The sequence below is a fragment of the Petaurus breviceps genome, unplaced genomic scaffold (assembly GCF_028583685.1).
Source record: "Petaurus breviceps papuanus isolate PSGF00001 unplaced genomic scaffold, PetGlider_PUasm1.0 175, whole genome shotgun sequence".
Classification (NCBI taxonomy): Eukaryota; Metazoa; Chordata; class Mammalia; order Diprotodontia; family Petauridae; genus Petaurus; species Petaurus breviceps.
In genome coordinates, this window is record NW_027185764.1 from 44,755,656 (window position 1) to 44,775,921 (window position 20,266).

At 38.3% G+C, this 20,266-nt stretch overlaps 1 protein-coding gene across 1 annotated transcript in view; it reads left to right on the top strand.

The window, feature by feature from the left end:
- Positions 1-20,266, top strand: part of ADGRV1 (adhesion G protein-coupled receptor V1) — a 718,949-nt gene that overhangs the window by 579,001 nt on the left and 119,682 nt on the right. The window lies entirely within an intron of this gene.

The following is a 20,266-nucleotide window of genomic DNA, read 5'->3' on the forward strand; positions in this document are numbered from 1 at the left end:
TATACTACGTTTTTGTACCTTCTCCCCAAAACTGCAATAGAAATCTATGGTGTTTTTGTAGGATCTTTTTCAGTTCAGTTCACCTCACAATACTGGACCTGATTTTATGTCTGTAGAACTTAGAGAAGGCAACACTATAGATCTTGGGCATATACTTTTATATCAGGATTGAAGTTTTGCCCTTAATACCCAAGAACATGTTGAATGATGAAGAATGAAAACAGCTCATAGTGTTTAAGGTAGTCTCTTTCAAAACCTGACAGTGTGAATGCCATGAAATTCTTTTGGGCCAATGTGGAAAATGATTGACATCCCCCACTTTCTGTAACACTACAATTCAGGGACTTAAATTAGTCTCATGACTATGCTTGGAGAGTATAACTAGGAATTATATAACCATAGCAGGAATTAAAGCTATCCTTTTTTGTTACTCGTGCTAAATGGAAAATAAATTATGCACTGAAATGAACAAATGGAACAAATGAAGGCATTTCTCTTAGGTTTACAAAGTGGAAAAATCTGTCCTAGTTGTAATTCCTTGAATTTACCATAGCATCTTTGGAAGAGTCTGGTGTTGCAAAATGTAGTTATCATACTTGTACATAAAGCACCATTTAGGGTCACAGTATGACTTTAACCCAGGCTTGAGACTTATTGTCAGGTGAAGAATTGAGATAATAGATTTAGAACTGGGAGCATAATTGGAGATTAATTTGTCTAATATTCTTATATTATTAATGAAGATTCTGAGGCCCAGAAAAGTGACTTACAGTGTCACACTGGCAGTGTGTCAGATCCGAGATTGGAAACCCAGCCCTAAGACTCCAAACCCCTTGTTCTTCTCACTGTTCCATACCAACTCTCAATTATGTAAAGTAGCCTGAGACTAGCATAACATGAAATCGGGAAGAGGTTAACAAGTTTAGAAAAAGTAAAATTGGTTTCTGATCATACATCCTTGAAGGGCTGTTGAGATTTTATGTACATTGGATATGCCAACATTTGTTGGTTATATAAATCAGATATACCAATATTAATTAGTTATACAGATCAGATATATCAATATTTATTGGTTATCTATGTGTAGATCTCTGTACTAGACTGTGTAAAGAGAGGAAGCATGATTTAGGAAAAGCAGGACTCATTTCTGGGTCAGGAACCTTGGGTTCCAATTCTGACTGGATTCTAATTAGCTGTTTGACATTGAATAAATCACTCCACCTCTCAGGGTCTTCTGGAAAATGTGGGGTTTAGACTGGATGATCTCTAAGTTCTCTTTCAGCTCTAAAAATTGATGTGATATTAAAATAAAAAACAAACTCTCTTCTTTGGAGACCTTATAATTAAAATGTGTAGAAATACAACCACCCTAGCCAAAATTCCGGACACCAATGAACACATAAGCACATGTATACAAATCAAAATTTTTAAAATCGTGTGTGTAAATATTGTGTACATAAAAATTAATAGCATAGGGGCAGCCAGGTAGCGCAGCAAGTAAGAGCACCAGCCCCAGTGTTAGGATGACCTGGAGATTGAATCCCAGGCTCAGACACTTAGCACCCACCCAGAAACACCTGGTCATGTAACCTTGAGCAAGTTACTTAACCCCAATTGCTTAAAAAAAATTAATAGCATAATCAAAGTTGGGTGATATTCATTAAGCATCTTCAGGCATAGTAAACCTTGCATTTAATATAATCAATAAATGTCCATATATTTGACCTCAATATAATCTCAACATTAGGCCCTTTCAGAGTGCTCAGTGATTAAGACAGCAACCTAAAAAGTAACACTTTTTTAAAGATTCTCATTTTGATAAAAAAGAAGTAACTGAGAAATTTTTTGATTTATAATAAGAGATAAGAGTCATTTCCTAAACATGCTATTATAGTGAAATGCTTTTTAAAAATTGATCAGTGGGAAGGAACTTGATGATAGTAGTACTTCTCAAAGAGTATAAATTATTTTCCTGGGTTCTTTGCCAAATCTTATGTCATCATTGGGTATGCCATTTAATCTACCCTTGCCTCAGTCTCCCCTACCATAAAAGTATATTTTTCACAACACAGAGGCCCTGTGAGGAACTATGCTATAAGTGTCCTGAGATACTCGGGCATGTGCTTTTGTAAAGATGACACATGAGAAAGGGTCATTCCCTTGAAAAGTACCCAATAACATTATTATTAACAATTATAATCTTAGTAACTAGCATTTATGTCGTACTTTAAGGTTTGCAAAGCACTTTGCAACTATTACCTCACTTTATTTCCACAACCACTCTGAGAGGTAGGTGCAATTTTACTGATGAGGAAACTGAGGGAGAATTAGAGGAAATGATTTGCACAGGGTCACATAGCTAGTAAGTGTCTGGGGCAGAATTTGAATTCAGGTCTTTCCAACTCCAAGTCCAGCATTATATCTACTGCATCACTTAGCTGCTCTCACATTCTTCTTGATTATCTTCCTGTAAGAAGTTTAGACAACATAGTGAATACAGTTGTGCATTTGCCTAACGGACTAACCCAATCAAAACTCTTTGGATGGGCAGATATATCTTGTTTTAAAGCATTTCTGACTTTTGGCTCACCTGCCTCATGTCTCTATACACCACAACTCCCATATTCCCTTTTTTATGAATAGTAGACAATCAATAAATATGTGGTGATGAGGAAAACTATTGTTCAGAATATACTCTCTGTGAAAGATCTTGAGAATGATTCTTTATTGTCCTACAGTAATTGGGGTTAATAGCTCATGTTGATATAGCATTTTGGTATTGTTCAATTATTTCAGTCAGGTCCAGTCAACTCTTTCTGACCTCATTTGGGGTTTTCTTGGCAAAGATAATGGAATGTTCTGCTATTTCCTTCTCCAAATCATTTTACAGATGAGGAAACTGAACTGAGGCAATCAGGGTTAAGTGACTTGCCCAGGGTCACACAGCTGCTAAGTGTCTGAGGCCAGATTGAAGCTTAGGAAGAGGAGTCTTCCTGACTTCAGGCCCAGTGCTCTATATTCATTATACCCCAAATGGCATATACAGTCAGAAAAAGAACATTATTCCGTGCATGAGAGAATTGATGAAGGCTTTGTACAGGAAAGATGCCTTGGACTTTAGCTTCCTTTGACTACTAGAATAAAAAGAAAAAAAATTAAGTAAGGCAAAAACAACAAAGATAAAGACAGAGCCAGCACAGTGTTAAGGGGACACTGAAAAGTCCAACCTGGATTAGGCAGAAGATTTATGATGAGGAGCATTCAGAAATGAACAGGCTTTTAGTAGGTATTCACTAGTTATTGGATTGATTGGAGGCAGGGAAAGGTTGGAATCTAGCTTTAAACATCAGGTGGCGGTTTTTTTAGAATATAGCAGAATTTTATATTGAGAAGGAGCTGTAGAAACCTTTTCTTCTGCAGTGATCTGTTACTCCCGCTACATTTATCTTTTCTGTTTCTACTTACACTGGTCTTTATTCACATGTTTTCCGTCTCTGTTCTTCGTTTTACAGATGAAGGAGCTGAAACAGTGATAAATCTAGGGTCTCAATAGACTTGACCCAATAAGTAATCAAAAAAGTTTGTATTTTTTTGAGGAGGGCCATGCCATGACAAATATGGTGCTTTATAAATATTAGTGTAACAATGGTGTACAAGTTGGCTTGAAGTGGGAAGAAACTTAAGCAGAGGAGACCAGTTGAAAGGCTGTTTAAATATCCTGGGACTCTTAGACTAGAATGTGTGAAATTGGTGGAGAAGGAAAAATTGTAGGGACATTTTAAAGGTAGGACTTACTTTATGATCCTTTGGATATAAGTACAAGTGATTTTACCATGTACATGCCATCATCATTGCTACTTGGGCTGGGGATTCCCCTTCCCCCCATTAACAGTCTAAGCAAGATGCTGCCTGAGGCCCAAGAAACTTGCACTAATGAGAAGGAGAAGAAGGGTGTGGTGGGAATCACCCACTCCCTTTAAAGTCTACTGAGTAGACTTTTAGTCATCAGTCCTCTGGCACAGTGCCTCTTTCCATCTTCACAGTGACTAAGGGACCAGTAGGGGATTTTTATATCATCCCAAAGCATGAGTTTTTCAAAACTAAGGCAGAGTATGTTCTCTTCCCTTGGAGTGCATGTTTATGGATGCACCCATGTTATACATGTCAATTGGGAACATATCATCTTCATTCTTGCCTCTATATCTTCCCTCAGCTTCCCCTCATATGGTTTATATTTTTCTCTCCTATCCCCATCAAAATTAAAAATCCTGCCTATTATTCCACCCACTCCAAGTAGTATCCCTCTATAACTCTAGTCTTTATTGATCCCCCTTTCTTCTGAACACTTAGAGTTTTTACAGTCTACATCAAGGGATTTATGATAACATGTTGTCTTATACTGTTGTATGCTAGTTGTTCTCTCTTCTATACTAGTTGCCCTTCAAGGGCAAGGATCGTATTATACCACATATGCACGATGCTGAGTACATAAGGGAAATTCAGTAAAGATCTGTTCGTTGACTCAGGAATAATTGCTTCCTCAATATTGTACTGCCATTGCTAGGTAGCTCCCTGTGCATCACCATCTGCCTTCTATATTCTTTTTTATATAAAAATACCCTCTATCAAAGTCCTACTCTGTTGCTTTATTGTGAGACGGAAGTAATCCTGTGTTTTCAAAGACTATACCAGTAGAGTTCAAACTATGACAGGTCTTACTATGTTAGCAAGGTTTTGAGTGTGGCCCTTGAAAAAGACTAAGTCTGTTTTCCCAGGACCAGCCTAATCAATCATGGAAAAGGATCTTATCAATAGGCTGGCAATTTGGTGATGAAACTTTTCTGGCAATAACAATCCATGAAACAAGCAAATCAAAATGGCCCTGAATTCCAAGTAGCCCCTTCCTGCTTCTGCAGTGACAGTAGCAGAGGACGAAAAAGGGGTCTGAGCGTATTACAAATTACACAGTTTATAGACTGTCTGCAAACATTAATTTGACTACTTGTATTCTAAATGTGAGGTGCTTGTCCTGTAACTAACTAACAAGAAGGCCTATTGCTGGAATAGCTAAATCATCTTGACATTCTGATTATAAATAAAACCAGAACAAAGAAGCTTTAGCTAAATGGAAGGATGGTTCACAGGTGCTCCTTGGAGAGACAAGGAAGGAGTTGTCAGAGTGACTTTTATCATACATCCCAAATCTACAAGAAATATTACCTCATGGAATGGTTAGGTATCATATATTTTAGTGCTAAGGACAAACATTTGCAATAAAATGACCAAAAACTTTCAATTTATGCGCTGACATTATTTACTGAGTCATAAATGGTTAAAAAAAAAAAAAGTTCTACAAAGAACATGATAAGACCTTCCAGTCGAATCAATATATATTGGATATTTTATGGCCTCACTACAACAGTGAAAATGGTGAGGATGAGGAGGAACATATGAGAAAGTATAGATCAGACAAAAGAAATGGGAGAGGATAGAGACTCTAGTTCATACAGAAGCTTCACACTCTATGTCATAAACATTTTCTTCTAAAAAAAAGAATTAGTATATCTCAAACATAGTAAGTATCAAATAACATCACAAAGAAAATAATAACTAATAGTTAACAGACAGGAAAAGAATCATTATGGACACAGGAGTTATTACTGGATAGCTTTGTATGCATAATCAGACTGTCAACTCATCAGAGCTAAGATCATAATTTAATCATAAACAAAAAAATTGTCAGGGGAAATAGATATGGTATATAAATTAAAAGATTTAACGTTGGATTATTTAAACAGTCTATTGAAAATAAAAATGGGAGAGAAACAATAGAAATTACCTTAACATGTGTAAGTTAAACCAATGAAAATTAATTCCTGAGGCAAGGAGGCTAAAAGACCTCAGAAAGCACCTTAGCAAACATTTGACATATTTGCCAAATGGGGCGAGATGGCTGCCAAAGGCAACACCGATTCAGAATATAAACTACTCTATAAAATCTTTTGAAGAGGATAATAGTCAATTATGAGCAGTATCATCTCATAAACCTGAGAAAAACAATGGAGAATAAAACCAGTGTAAAGAAATCATGACATGATAGCTAACTAAGCAAAGTCATTTCAAGGATAAAAGCAGAAGAGAACTACAAAAAGAGGGAAAAAATGGAAAAGATTTGCAAAAACTACAACAAACTTTTTTTTTTCTCTAAAGAATAATTGGGGTGGCTAGGTGGCGCAGTGAGTAGAGCACCAGCCCTGAGGTCAGGAGGACCTGAGCTCAATTGTGACCTCAGACACTTAACACTTACTAGCCATGTGACCTTGGGCAAGTCACTTAGCCCCAGTTGCCCTGCCCTCCCCCCTCCAAAAAAAAGCAAAAAAAAAAGAATAATTGAACTGCTGTCCTTGGAACCTAACATCACAGGATCTGAGGTCCTTAGAAAGGAAATAGAAAAAGGTACTAAAGAGAACAAAACTGGGAAAAGTAAATGTATTCCATCGAGTATAAATAAAGTAGGCCTATACTGGAAATGGCAGATTTGGAGACATTACTGGACTGAGCTACAAAAGTTCTAAAGGGAGAGAAAGATACCAAAGGCATGGGAAAAATTTCATAATGTATTGATTCCAGAAGAAGTGACCATAAGAATATCAACAGCTACAGAGCTATATGTCTGTTCTCTCAACATACAAAATTTTTTAAAGTTAAATATGTATGAATTGAAGGCATCTTCATGGAGGGCACTGGTAGGGAACAATGAGGCTTTTGCAAAAAATGTGCTACAATGGGCCATATCTTTACCATCTCACAATTGACTGACAGATATAAAAAGTCTAAAATCTGCTTATGAGATGTGCTTATTTTTTGTTGAATACTAAAAGCATCTGATTTCTTAGAACAAAACAGGGCTTTACAGGCTCTTTTATGACAAGCTGTCTCCCATCCATAGCATCAAGATGATTCAGGATTCCTTGGGAGATAAAGAAACAGAAATAACCCTATTCAGTGACCTTCCTATAATAAACATAGAAGAAGCATGAAACAGGGACATGTATACCTGCCAAAATCATTGCCACTGAATGGAGGAGATTAACCTCAAAGTCCAAGAAAGGATACTCTGTGGATGGTGAGGACATTGTGTTGATTTTATCAAGCCTCCTGTTAGAGATCTGTAATCATTCAAAGTAGTTTGGACTATCTAGGGGTATGCTGGCAAATATGCAGTTGGCTCTTTAGGGAAAAAAATACTCACATGATACACTTTTAAATTTAACCCAAGTTAGTAACATTTTCTTCATCACTTTCTTAAGTTTAAATAAAAAACCCGATAAATAAAGCTGTTATTTGTGACATTTGCCCATTCTAAAGCATAAATGCTTATGCTGAAAATGTAACAATGAATTTCCATGAACCAGTTCAAGCTGCCTTCAGTACAACCTGTGAGCCTATCTGCTCATATGTGAAAGACCATGCCAGTGAAAAGTGTCTATTTTTCAAATTGTCACATTTCAGCCTGCATCTGAATTGATTCCTATAGAGCTTGTCCAACAGTGTGCAGAACTGGAACAAAGATGGACAATGAGCTAGGCATAGAGTTGAATAGGAGAAGAACAGCTTGGGTTGCTTTTGGAAATTTTCAGGGCTCTTTTACTGATCCCAAGTTTCTCTCAAAGTTAATACAAATGGGGTGGCTAGGTGGCACATAGAATAAAGCACCGGCCTTGGAATCAGGAGGACCTGAGTTCAAATCCTGCCTCACATGCTTGACACACTAGCCATGTGAGCTTGGGCAAGTTGCTTAACCCCAATTGCCTTCCAAAAAGCAAAAAAAAAAAAAAAGCATAACCAAAGTTACTACAAAGGCCAATTTTCTCAATATATTTTACTGGTGTTGCTGCCTGGTAGCAGGACCAGGAAGATCACTGCTTCTGAAAATTTCAAAATGAACAATATATAGAATACAGTGGGAAGGCAAATGGTGGGTGATAGCAGGATAAGACATAAAACTGAGGAAGTGCGGAAATGAATGAGTAAAAGATCTATTAAGGAATTATATAATAGGAAGAGAAAATGGGCTAGGGTGGACAAGCCAAGGTAGTCCACTCATCCTCAAAGTATTAGGGGGAAAGGGAGGAAGGTTTCTAGTAGTTTTGGGGGAACCCTTGGGGTTAATTTGTAGAAGGAGACAGAGTAGATTCACACAAAGTAGGCAGGCATGGACATGTGATCTGTGTCATGAGTGTAGAGGAACTCTCTTATTTTTTCCATTTTATTTATTTTTAGTTTTCATCATTCACTTCTATAAGTTTTAAAATTTCTCCTCTTTCCTCCCCCTCTCTCCACAAGACAGCATGCAATTTGATATGGGCTCTACACATACATTCTTATTAAACACATTTTTACATTAGTCATGTTGCATAGAAGAATTATAACAAAGTGGAGAAACCATGAGAAAGTAAAAATGCAAAATAAAACAAAAAAGAAAATAGTCTGCTTCACCCTGCATTCCAACTCTGTATTTCTTCCTCTGGATGTAGATGGTATTTTCCATTCTGAGTTCTTTGGAATTATTTTATGTTCTTGCATTTCTGAGAAGGGCTAAGTCTATCAAAATCAGTCATCACAGACTGTGGCTATTACTCTGTGCAATGTTCTCCTGGTTCTACTCACTTCACTCAGCATCAGTTCATATAAGTCTTTCCAGGATATTCTGAAGTCCACCTGCTCATCATTTCTTATAGCACAATAATATTCAATTACATTCACATACCACAACTTATTTAGCCATTCCCCAATTGATGGGCATCCCCTCAATTTAGAGTTCTTGGCCACCACAAAAAGAGCTGCAATAAATATTTTTGTATATGTATTTCACCAATGTGATACCCATAGCATCTGCTATGAATATACAGGTTTACTCCCAGGTTTGAATCCCAAGATATAACAGACTATCTTCCTTGAAGATGAAACCAAGACATTTATTGAAACACCAGAAAGACAAATCCAGCATAGTAACAAAGAAGTCTATGCATATTGCCAATACAGGGAGAACCAACACCCCAAGTGTTCTTTTTAAGACAAAGTCCATACATGTCACCAATGCAGGAAACACCAACATCCCCAAGACTTCCCTCGATTAGGCCCCCCCCCCCCAAACAAGTTTCCCCAGGCAAAAATCCTCTCTCTCTCACTTGCTTTCTGCCCTGTCTGCTCTCTCTCTTTCCCAACTCTGTCTCACTCTCCCTTTCAGCTCCACTCATTCAGTAAGCTCCTCCCATGAGAAGTTCCTTATGTCTCAGGCTCAACGCAGGTCACATAGCCCTATTAATGGGCAAGAAAGATCTTCCCATTCCATTAACAATACATTAATAATACAACATGTGAGTCCTTTTCCCATTTTTATGATCTCTTTGGGATACAGCCCTAGAAGCAGTATTGCTGGGTCAAAGGGAATATACATTTTTATAGCCCTTTGGGCATAGTTCCAAATTGCTCTCCAGAGTGGTTGGATCAGCTCACAGCTCCACCAACTATGCATTAGTGTTCAGACTTTCCCACGTCTTCTCAACATTTATCATTTCCCTGTTTTGTCATGAGGGAACTCTTAAACCAGTGAGAACACAGATCCATTTGATTATTTAAGTAAGAAAATTAGCAATTGTCATTAACTACCATTTATTAAGCATTCATTGTATATATGAAATCATTATAATCACAATCTGGATTGATGATGTAGCATTATATAACGAAGATCTTTTGTTCTCTGGGAGTACTGATCCTTGCAAGTAGAGATTATTTCATTTATTGTATTTATACCTCTAGTGCTTAGCCCAGTGTCTGACACAGAAGGCAATTAATACTTAATTTGTTAGTTGATAGATTGATTTTTCATGTTTTTGTATTCAATAATTTACATAAATCTATATCATAGCAAGTAAGAATAAATGAACTTTGACTTAAGAGAAATGACAATGCAGAGTAACATCAAATAACTGAAAACTAAAATAAATTTGTGATACATTGATAACACACTATATCCCTAACATAATGAGCCCAGTTTCCTAAACCTACAGTCAGCAGACTGTGTTTGTACAACCTGTGGGAAGAAGGAAGTTTTCTGTGGATTTCTGAGGTAGAAGCAGGCAGGAGAGGAAAGGTCCCACGGCAGCCTTGACCTTCCTTCCTCATGTCCTATCCCTCAATAGTAGACTAGAGCAGCTGCTATTCTGATGTCCCTATCATTTTCGCAGATAATGAACAGCAGCTCTCAGCTTGCTGCAGTGGGGCTTTGGAACGTGCCTTTGAGAGATACAGACACTGATCCCATGGCTGGTAGCCATGGTATGCTGCCTGCTGGCTGTGTCTCAGCAATCTCTGCTGGTTGTTTGAACTGTGTCTATGTAATGATTCAAGCAGGCAGTTGGGAAGAGAGAAGCAGAAATGTCTGCATGGTATTCATTGTGCTATGAGACACACCTTGTAGGAGAGAATCAAGTGAATTAAAGCTTGAATTTCTGATATTTTCAACAGTATGAAAATGCTGATCCTTTGGGGCAAAGGTGATTTAAACTGTTAACTGGTGGTGCTTTGTGTTTGCTGACAATACCTTTACCAAATATAGTTACAAGCAGCTTACTTTATGTGCCATTTGTGAACCTGAGGAGTAGAGCTGCAAACTCTACTTTTCAGAGCCTTTTTAGATAGACTACAAGTAGCTTATATGAATTCATTAACATAAGAAGGACTTTCTCCAGTCCTGCCAGTCTTTTCAAATAAGCTATCATTCAAAGTGTACCGTGTTTATGCGCATGCATGTGTGTGTGTGTGTGTGTATTCTCCAACAAAAACTGAAGGAAGCACCATAGAACTCTGCAAATCTTACTGGGGCTGTGTTGAAGTGCTCACAGAGATATAATTGATTTTTGACTTCCCCCCATCATTGTCTATGAATATTTAAGGTGATAGATCTTGTAACTCTGCAAATAATTCCGAAAAAGTACATTTATGGATGGAACATCTGTCTTTTGCATGATGGCCAGAATGTGTTTTGTGTCTGAATTGCTATAGAGCTTGAATCACTATTTTTCTGGGTTGCTATAGAAGAGATTCCTTCATTGGGTGGAGAGTGAGACTGCATGAATTCTAAGGTCCTTTCCAAATCTTAAATTCTGCTGTTCTAGTCTTTAGACTGCATAGTGTAAATTATGTTACCTAATTGTTGTCTAAAGTTCTTGGAACTCCTTAAACAAGTCATAAAAATAATTTTGTAGAAAAACAAAAAGTGTATGATGGACTAAAGAACAGCCATATTTTTTGACAGTGCCCAAAGCTCTTTCTTGGTGTCACTTCTCTTTTCTGCTCTGTCTTACTTGGTGAGTTCATCAGCTCCCATAAGTTCAGAATTCCCCTCTTTGCAGATGATTCCCAGATTTATATATCTAGTCCTAGTTTCTCTCCTTATCTCCAGTCCCACATGACCAGCTGCATATTATACATTTCAAACTGTATTTCCAGTGGGTGTCTCAAAGACGTGTCCAAAACAGAACTCATTATCTCCCCGCCCCTACCCAGGCCCTCTCTCCAAAACTTCCTTATTACCATAGAAGACACTACAATCCTCCTCTTGTGATCCTAGTGGGATCATAGAGTGAAAGCTAGAAGGTACCTTAGGAATCATCCAGTTCAACCCCCTCATTTTACAAATGAGGAAATTGAGATCAAGAAAGATTATTTAACATCCCCAAGATTGCCCAGGATTCTAATAGTAGAAATAAGACTCTAACAGAAATATTTGGATTTTAACTCCAGCACTCTTTACTATAAGCAAGCAGACAACAAGTATTTGGTACTTACTCTTTTCTGGGCACTGTGATAAACGTCAGGGACACAAATACAAGCAGAAAAACAAGACAGTCCCTCAAGGATCTTGCATTCTAATGAGGGAAAACAACACATAAAAGGGAGCTGGAAAGTAGAGGAGGAGTGGAGAATTGGGGAGAAAACACTCCAGCAGGGATATGGGGGTGAAGTCCAGAGATTTGGAAGTACAGCTAGATGGAGAATGAAGCATAGCTCAGTTGGGCCCATCCCCATTAATAGAGGTCCTGGAAGGAACTCACCAGTGGGACAAGGGAAGGAGTGTGACAGAAGGATGTTCCACCATGAGAAAACCTCAAGTACTGAGGAAGGTTGAGGGTAAGAAGGCAGCTTAGTCATGTAGAAAGTAAGAAGAATAACTAGGAGGGGAATGAGGCATGATTAACCTGGGCACACACACAATATGGAGGACTCACCAATGGACAAAAGGGGCCATCATGGCAAAGGGATATGTCAGGGTGAAAAGACCACAGGCACTAAGGGAAGTATACCATCCTTTATCTCCTATGAATGAATTAAAATTCTAATTATCCTTCTGTGGCTGTGAATAATAATGTATTTAATACTTTTTAATTAAGATTTTTAGTGACTTTCTGGTGTTTTAGTAGCCTGTAGTCATAGCATAAGGCTTTAATCAATCATTTATTGAAATTTCTTTCTTGGGGGGGGCTCTTTTAATTTTTAAAAATTTATTATTCATTTTAAGCATTATTTTCTTTTTTAAATTTTGAGTTCCAAACTCTTTCCTTCACTCCCACATCCCTCTCCATCCACTGAGAAGATGAGCAATATTGATAGAAATTATACATGTGAAATCATGCAAAATCGATTTCTGTATCAGCCATATTTTTTAAAAAGCAAGAAAAATAAATAAAGCGAGAAAATTTATAATTCAGTTTGCACTCAGAGTTCATCAGTTGTCTCTCTTGAGGTGGATAGCATTTTTTTATTAGACTTGATCATCATTACATACATCATTACATAATATTGCTGTTATTGTGCACAATGAACTCCTAGTTCTCACTTCACTTTGTATCAATTCATATAGGTCTAACCATGTTTTTTCTGAATACACTGCTTCATAATTTCCCACAGCAAAATAGTACTCCATCACAATCATGTGCCACAACTTATTTAACCCTTCTCCAATTAACAAGCATCCCCTCAGTTTCCAATTCTTTGCCACCACAAAAAGAGCTGCTATAAATATTTCTGAACATAAAGGTCCTTTTCCTTTTTCTTTGATCTCTTTGAGGTACAAACCTAGTAGTAGTGTTGCTGGATTTTATATCCTTTTGCTCACAGTTCCAAACTGTTCTCCAGAATGATTGGACCAGTTTATAACTCTAGTGCATTAGTGTGCCTATTTTCTCATATCTCTCTAGAATTTGTAATTTACGAGAGGTGTGAGGTGGTACCAGAGAATTGCTTTAATTTGAGTTTCTCTAATCAATAGGGATTTAGACCATTTTTATATGACTATAGATAACTTTGATTTCATTTTTTGGAAACTGCCTGTTAATATCTCCTTTGACCATTTATCAATTGGGAAATGGCATTCATTTTTATAAATTTGACTCAGTTTTATACTCAGTATATGTTTGAGAAATGGTCTTTCTCAGAGAAACTTGCCATAAAAATGATATTACTTCATTGCCTATATGATACCTTTTAGCAAAATATAGTTTCCCTGATTATCCCTTTTAATTAGGTCTATTTTTGTTTTCTCTTTGAGTGAGATTATGATGACTACTTCTGCCTTATTTTAGTTTAGCTGGAGCATGTTAGGTTCTGCTCCAGCTCTTTATTTTAATTCTATATGTGTCTTTCTATTCAAGTGTGTCTCTTATAAACAACATACTGTTGGATTCTTGTTCCTAATCTACTGTTATCTGCTTCCATTTTATGAGTAAGCTCATTGAGCTCATCACTTTCATGTTCACAACTATTACTATGTTTTTTCCTCCATCCCATTTTCTTTTTTTATTTTTCTTCTCTCTCTTTTTGTCCTGTCCCTCCTCAAAAGTCTATTTTGCTTCTAACCACTGCCTCCCTTAATCTGTCCTCCCTTTTAACATTCCCCCATCTTTCTCTTATCCATTTTCCTTAGTTTGCTTTGGGAAAGTTATAGTTCTGGACATAACTGAGTGTGTGTATATATGCATGCTTACATTCATACATGTATGTATGTGTATATAAGCAGACATATACATATGTATGTGTATATGTACACATATGCATACATACACACATAAATATATATATTCTTCCTTCTTTGAACCAATTCCAATAAGAGTGAGGTTCAAGCATTGCCCACCACCATCTCCCACTTTCTTTTCTGCTATAAAAGCATTTCCTTGCATGCCTCTTTTATGTAAGAAATTTCCCCACTCTGCCTCTCCACCCTTTGCCCAGTACATCCCTCTTTTTCATCCCTTAATGTTTTTTGGAGATCATTCCAAGATAATTAACTCAGATCCATGCCTTCTGTCAATGTAAACTCCTTTTAACTGCCCTAATAATGATAAAAATCTTGGGAATTACATGTATCATCTTCCCATATTGGAATGTAAACAGTTTAACTTTACTGAGATCCTTAATGATTATTCTTTCATGTTGTCTTGTTTATGCTTCTTTTTTTATTTTTTAAAGATTTTTCAAATGCTTTATTAACTTCTGATTTACATCCATCATTTCCACCAGATTTTGAGTTACAAATTTTCTCCCCGTTTTTCCCTACCCACCGCCCCAAAATAGCAGTCCCACAGGATATCCCCTCCTCCATTATGCTCTCTCCCATATTTTCTCCCCTACCCCTTTCGACTTTTCCAGTGGATCTCTATGCCCCAGTGCCTGTATATCTTATTTCACAATTACATGTAAAATAGTATTAATAATAGTATATATATGTATATATATTTGATTTTAAAACTTTGAATTCCAGATTCATTCCCCTCCTCCCTTGTCGCCCACCCTTACTGGGAAGATAAGCAGTTCAGTATAGGTTGTACATGTGTGGCTAATGCAAAACAATAACATAGTACATATATTGTAAAAGACTGACTATATTTCCCTCCCTCCTATCCTGCCTCCCCCTTGTTGTATTTTCTACTTTGATCCCATCCCTTTTCAAAAGTGGGTGCTTCCAACTTCCCTCCCTGCCCCCCAGCCTGCCCTCCCTTCCATCATCCCCTCTCTCATCCCCTTCCCCCCCCTACTCTCCTGGAGGGTGAGATACCCTATTGAGTGTGTATTTCATTCCCTCCTCAAGCCAAACTCAATAGGAATAAGGTTGACCCATTCCCTTTTGCCTTCCTATTCTTCCCCTCCATTGTAACCATTTTCCCTTGCCTCTTCTGTATGAGATAGTTTACCCCATTCTGTCTCTCCCCATCTCCTCTTATTATATTCCTCTCTCGCCTCTTTTTTTTTAAAGCAATCGGGGTTAAGTAACTTGCTCAAGGTTACACGGACAGTTATTTCTGGGTGTGGTGCTAAGTATCTCAGCCCGGATTTGATCCCCAGGTCATCCCAACACTGGAGCTGGTGATCTTACTCACTGAGCCACCTGGCCGCCCCTCTCTCTCACCTCTTAATTTCACCTTTTAAGTATCATCCCTTCCTGTTAAATTGGTCCTGTGCCCTCTATGTATACCTGCAAACATATTCACATATGTATTCATATGTGACATTCACATATGTATTCATATGCCCATATACCCTCATAGACATATGTGTGTGTGTGTATATTCCCTTAAACTACTGAGAAAAGTTTCATAAGTTACAATTACTGTTTTTCCATGTAGGAATGTTAATAGTTCAACTTTGATAAGTTCCTAATGATTTCTTTTCCCTGTTTACCTTCTCATGATTCTCTTGCTTCTTGTATCTCAATGTCAAATTTTCTATTCAACTCTGGTTTTTTCAGCAAGAATGCTTGAAAGTCCTCTATTCCACTGAATGACCATATTTTCCCCTGAAACATGATACTCAGTTTTGCTGGGTAGGTGACTCTTGGTTTTAATCCCAGCTCCTTTGACTTCCGGAATATCATATTCCAAGCCCTTCGATCCCTCAGTGTAGAAGCTGCCAGATCCTGGGTTATCCTGATTGTGTTTCCACAATATTTAAATTGTTTCTTCCTGGCTGCTTGTAATATTCTCTCCTTAATCTGGGAATTCTGGAACCTGGCTATAATATTCCTAGGAGTTTTCTTTTTGGGATCTTTTTCAGGAGGTGATCGGTGGATTCTTTCAACCTCTATTTTGCCCTCTGGTTCTAAAACATCAGGGCAGTTTTCTTTGAGAATTCCTGGAGGATAATTTCTATGTTCTTACTTTGATCATGGCTTTCAGGTAGTCCAATAATTTTTAAATTATCTCTCCTGGATCTATTTTCCAGGTCAGTGGTTTTTCCCATGAGATATTTCACATTGCCTTCTATTCTTTCATTTGTTTGGACCTGTTTAACAGCATCTTGATTTCTCATAAAGTCGTTAGCTTCCATTTGCTCCAATCTAATTCTGAAGCCATGATTCTCCTCAGTGAGCTTTTAAGATTCTTTTTCCATCTGGCAAATTTGACTTTTTAAGGCATTCTTCTCCTCATTGCCTTTTTGAGCCTCTTTTGCCATTTGAATTAGTCTATTTTTTAAGGTGTGATTTTCCTCAGTCAAGCTGTTGACTCTCATTTCATAATTTTCTTGCATTGTTCTCATTTCTCTTCCCAATTTTTCCTCCACTTCTCTTATCTGCTTCTTAAGGTCCTCTATGGCCTTTAACCAGCTTGTATATTCCTTTGAAGCTTTTGGTGCAGGAGTTCTGACTTCATTGTCTTCCTCCTTTTCCATGCTTTGCTCCTTTTTGTCCCCAAAATAGGAGTCTAATGTTGGGATCTTCTGTCTGCTTTGTTTCCTTTGCCTGGTCATATCACCCCTCAGTCATTTGACCCCTAGGCTTTTTGCAATAGTAGGACTCTGCCACCAGACAGGGGAGCTTTCATCCCAAGCGCTGGGGTTTTCTCAGCTGCCCAAGGTATTAGATGGGTGCCCTCTGAGGTCTCCACATACTCTGGTAAGCTGGACACACACCCCAGGAACTCCACCCTAGACTACAATCCAGATCCAAGCAGGTTAAAGCAAGAGTGATTACCCCTCAGACTGGTGCTTGGTCCCCCTACACTCTGCAGGCCAGGAGCTTAAGCTGCCACGTGGTGCTGGCTGGTTGTGCTGGCCTCTCAGCTGCTTCTCGCCCCAGGGGCAAAAGCCACATACTCCCACTTACTGGGTCCCAAAGTCCAGACTGCACTGACGTCTCACTTCGTCCTTTGCATCTATGTGTTGATAAATCTGGAAATGGCCACAGCTGCTGCTCATCTGGAGTCCCTCTGGCCTCTGGCCGGGGGCTGGCCAGGGCCGCCCTGGGGCTAAAGCCTCGGGTGCAGCTGGGCTTGCCTTCCAGAGCACTGCACTGGCCAATTCCTGCCAGCCTGCTGGGCTGTCCTCAGCGGGAGGTTAGCTTCTCTGTGTCATTTTATGGGTTCTGTAGCTCCAAAGTTTGTTTTGAGTCCCCTTTTTATATGGATTGGGGAGGGTGGAAGCCAGAGCAGCGGGGAAGTTCTGCTTCTACTCCACCATCTTCTTGTTTATGCTTCTCTTGAGTCTTCTGTGTGAATGATATATTTTCTATTCAGGTCTGGTCTTTTCATCAGGAACACTTGAAAATCTTTTATTTCATTAAACATCTATTTTTCCCCTGAAGGATTATATTCAGTTTTGCTGGGTAAGTTATTCTTGATTGTGTGTGATCTCAGCTCCTTTGCCTTCTGGAATATCATATTCCAAGCCTTCTGTTTCTTTAATGTGAGAGCCACTAAATCTTGTGTGATCCTGATTGTAACTTCATAATATTTGAATTGTTTCTTTCTGGCTGCTTGAATTACTGTTTTTATCTTTGACCTGGGAGCTCTGGAATTTGGCTACAATATTCCTCAGAGTTTTCATTTTGAGATGTCTTTGAGGAGGTGATTAGATTATTTCTTTCCATTTCTATTTTATCCTCTGTATCTAAGATATCAGGGCAGTTTTCCTTGATAATGTCTTGAAATATGATGTCTAGGCTTTTTTTTTGATCGTGGCCTTCAGATAGTACAATAATTCATAAATTATCTCTCCTTGACTATCTTTCAGGTCAATTGTTTTAACACAGATAATTCACATTTTCTTTTTTTTTTTATTCTTTCAACTTTATTTTATTGTTTCTTGATATTTCATGAAGTCAGTAGCTTCCACTTTTCCAATTCTAATTTTTAAGGAATTATTTTCTTCAGTGAAATTTTGTACCTTTTTTTTTCATTTGGCCAGTTCTGTTTTTTATGGAGTTCTTTTCTTCAGGAATTTTTTGTACCTCCATTTAGCATAATATGCTTTTTAAGGAGTTATTTTTTCAGTAAATTTTTGTGCCTCTCCTACCATTTGAGCAATTTTGTTTTTAAGGTGTTATTTTCTTTAGTATTTTGTGTCTCTTTTACCAACCTGTTAATTTTATTTTCACAATCTTTCCCCATCATTCTTATTCCTTTTCCTATTTTTTTCCTCTACCACTCTTATCTTTCTTTAACTCTTCTAGGAATGCTTGTTGTGATTGGGTCCAATCAGTATTTTTCTTTGAGGCTTTGTTTGTTGCTATTTTCACATTGATGTCTTCTTCCAAATTTATGTCCTTAGTCTTACATGCCATCATAGTAACTTTTTATGGTCAAATTATTTTTGTGGTTGTTTGATCATTTTTTCAGCCTATTTCTTGACTTTGAACTTTATGTTGAAATTGGGCTTTGCTTACCTGGGAGTGGGGAGGCACAGTCCCAAACTTCAGACATTTTCATGCTACTATTTTCATAGCTATTTCTATGAGTCTGCAAGTTTTTGGTGTTTCCAAGGTGGTGTGATCCTGGGAGAGGTATGGTGACTGCCCTCCTGATCTGTACTCTGTTCTTTACTCACAAAGGGTCCCCTGTTCTTCTACAGTAACAAGTACTGGCACTCTTCTTTGCTTTGAAACTGTAACCAGGGCCCCTACTCCCTTGTGACTCACCTTCAACACTCCTCTTTGCATTAGAACTGCAAAATAGAACTTTTTTTTATATTATATTAAACAATCAGGGTTAAGTAACTTGCTCAAGGTTACACGGCCAGTTATTTCTGGGCGTGGTGCTGAGTGCCTGAGCCCGGGATTCAATCTCCAGGTCGTCCCAACACTGGAGCTGGTACTCTTACTCGCTGAGCCACCTGGCCGCCCCTAAGCAATTGGGGTTAAGTAACTTGCTCAAGGTTACACGGCCAGGTGTTTCTGGGTGGGTGCTAAGTGTCTGAGCCCGGGATTCGATCTCCAGGTCGTTCTGACACTGGATCCGGTGCTCTTACTCGCTGTGCTACCTGGTCGCCCCTAAAATAGAACTTTTATGAGCAATAAAGTTGCCACTCAGTGCCAGCTGTACCCAGTGTCAACAGAGGGTCCCCTCTAATCTCTTTCTGACCAGTTGTTTGCAACCTTTGCCATCTCAAAGCTGAGAGCTCCCAAAGCTGCTGCTGTTGCTGTGGCCACTATTGATGCTTCCACATGTGTAGGTTCCATATGGGCCTCCACTCTCATGTCATGAACTTCTCCTGCTGACCTCCCAGGTTTTCTTAGGCCAGAAAAAATGTCTCATACTGACCTGTGTTGGGCCCTGCCCCTCCAAAATTTTATTTGAGGTGTTATTTTAAAGTTGTTTCAAGAAAATGTTGAGATCGTTGAGCAGGATTGCCTCTACTGCCACCATCTTGGCCCTGAAATTGCTTTTTCAAAGTAAACAATAATCTCTTAATTGCCAAATCTACTGACCTTTTCTCAGTCCTCATCCTTCCTGATTGTTCTGCAGTCTTCGTCATTATTGATCATCTTCTGGACTCTCTCCTTTTTAGGTTTTCATGATAACACCTTACCTTGAATCACCTCAACCTCTCCAGCTATTCTTTTGCAGTATTTTTTTTTTGCTGGGTCTTCATCCATGTCATACTCACTTACTGTGGGTGTCCCCCAAACCTCTCTCTTGGGCTCTCTTCTCTTTTCTTTCTGCTCTCTGTAATTTGCTAATCTCATCAGCTCCCGTGGATTCAATTATCATCTCTTTGTTGATGATTCCCAGATTCACATAGCTAGCCTTAGTTTGTCTACCAAGCTCCAGTCCCATATCATCAGCTAACTATTAGAATTTCCAACTGGACATCCAATAGCCATCTCAAACTCAGCATGTCCCAAACAACTCATTATCTTCTGCACCTCCAATCCAAGCCCCTTCTTCCAAACTTCCCTATTACCATCAAAGATATTTGCACAACTTCCATGGGGGAT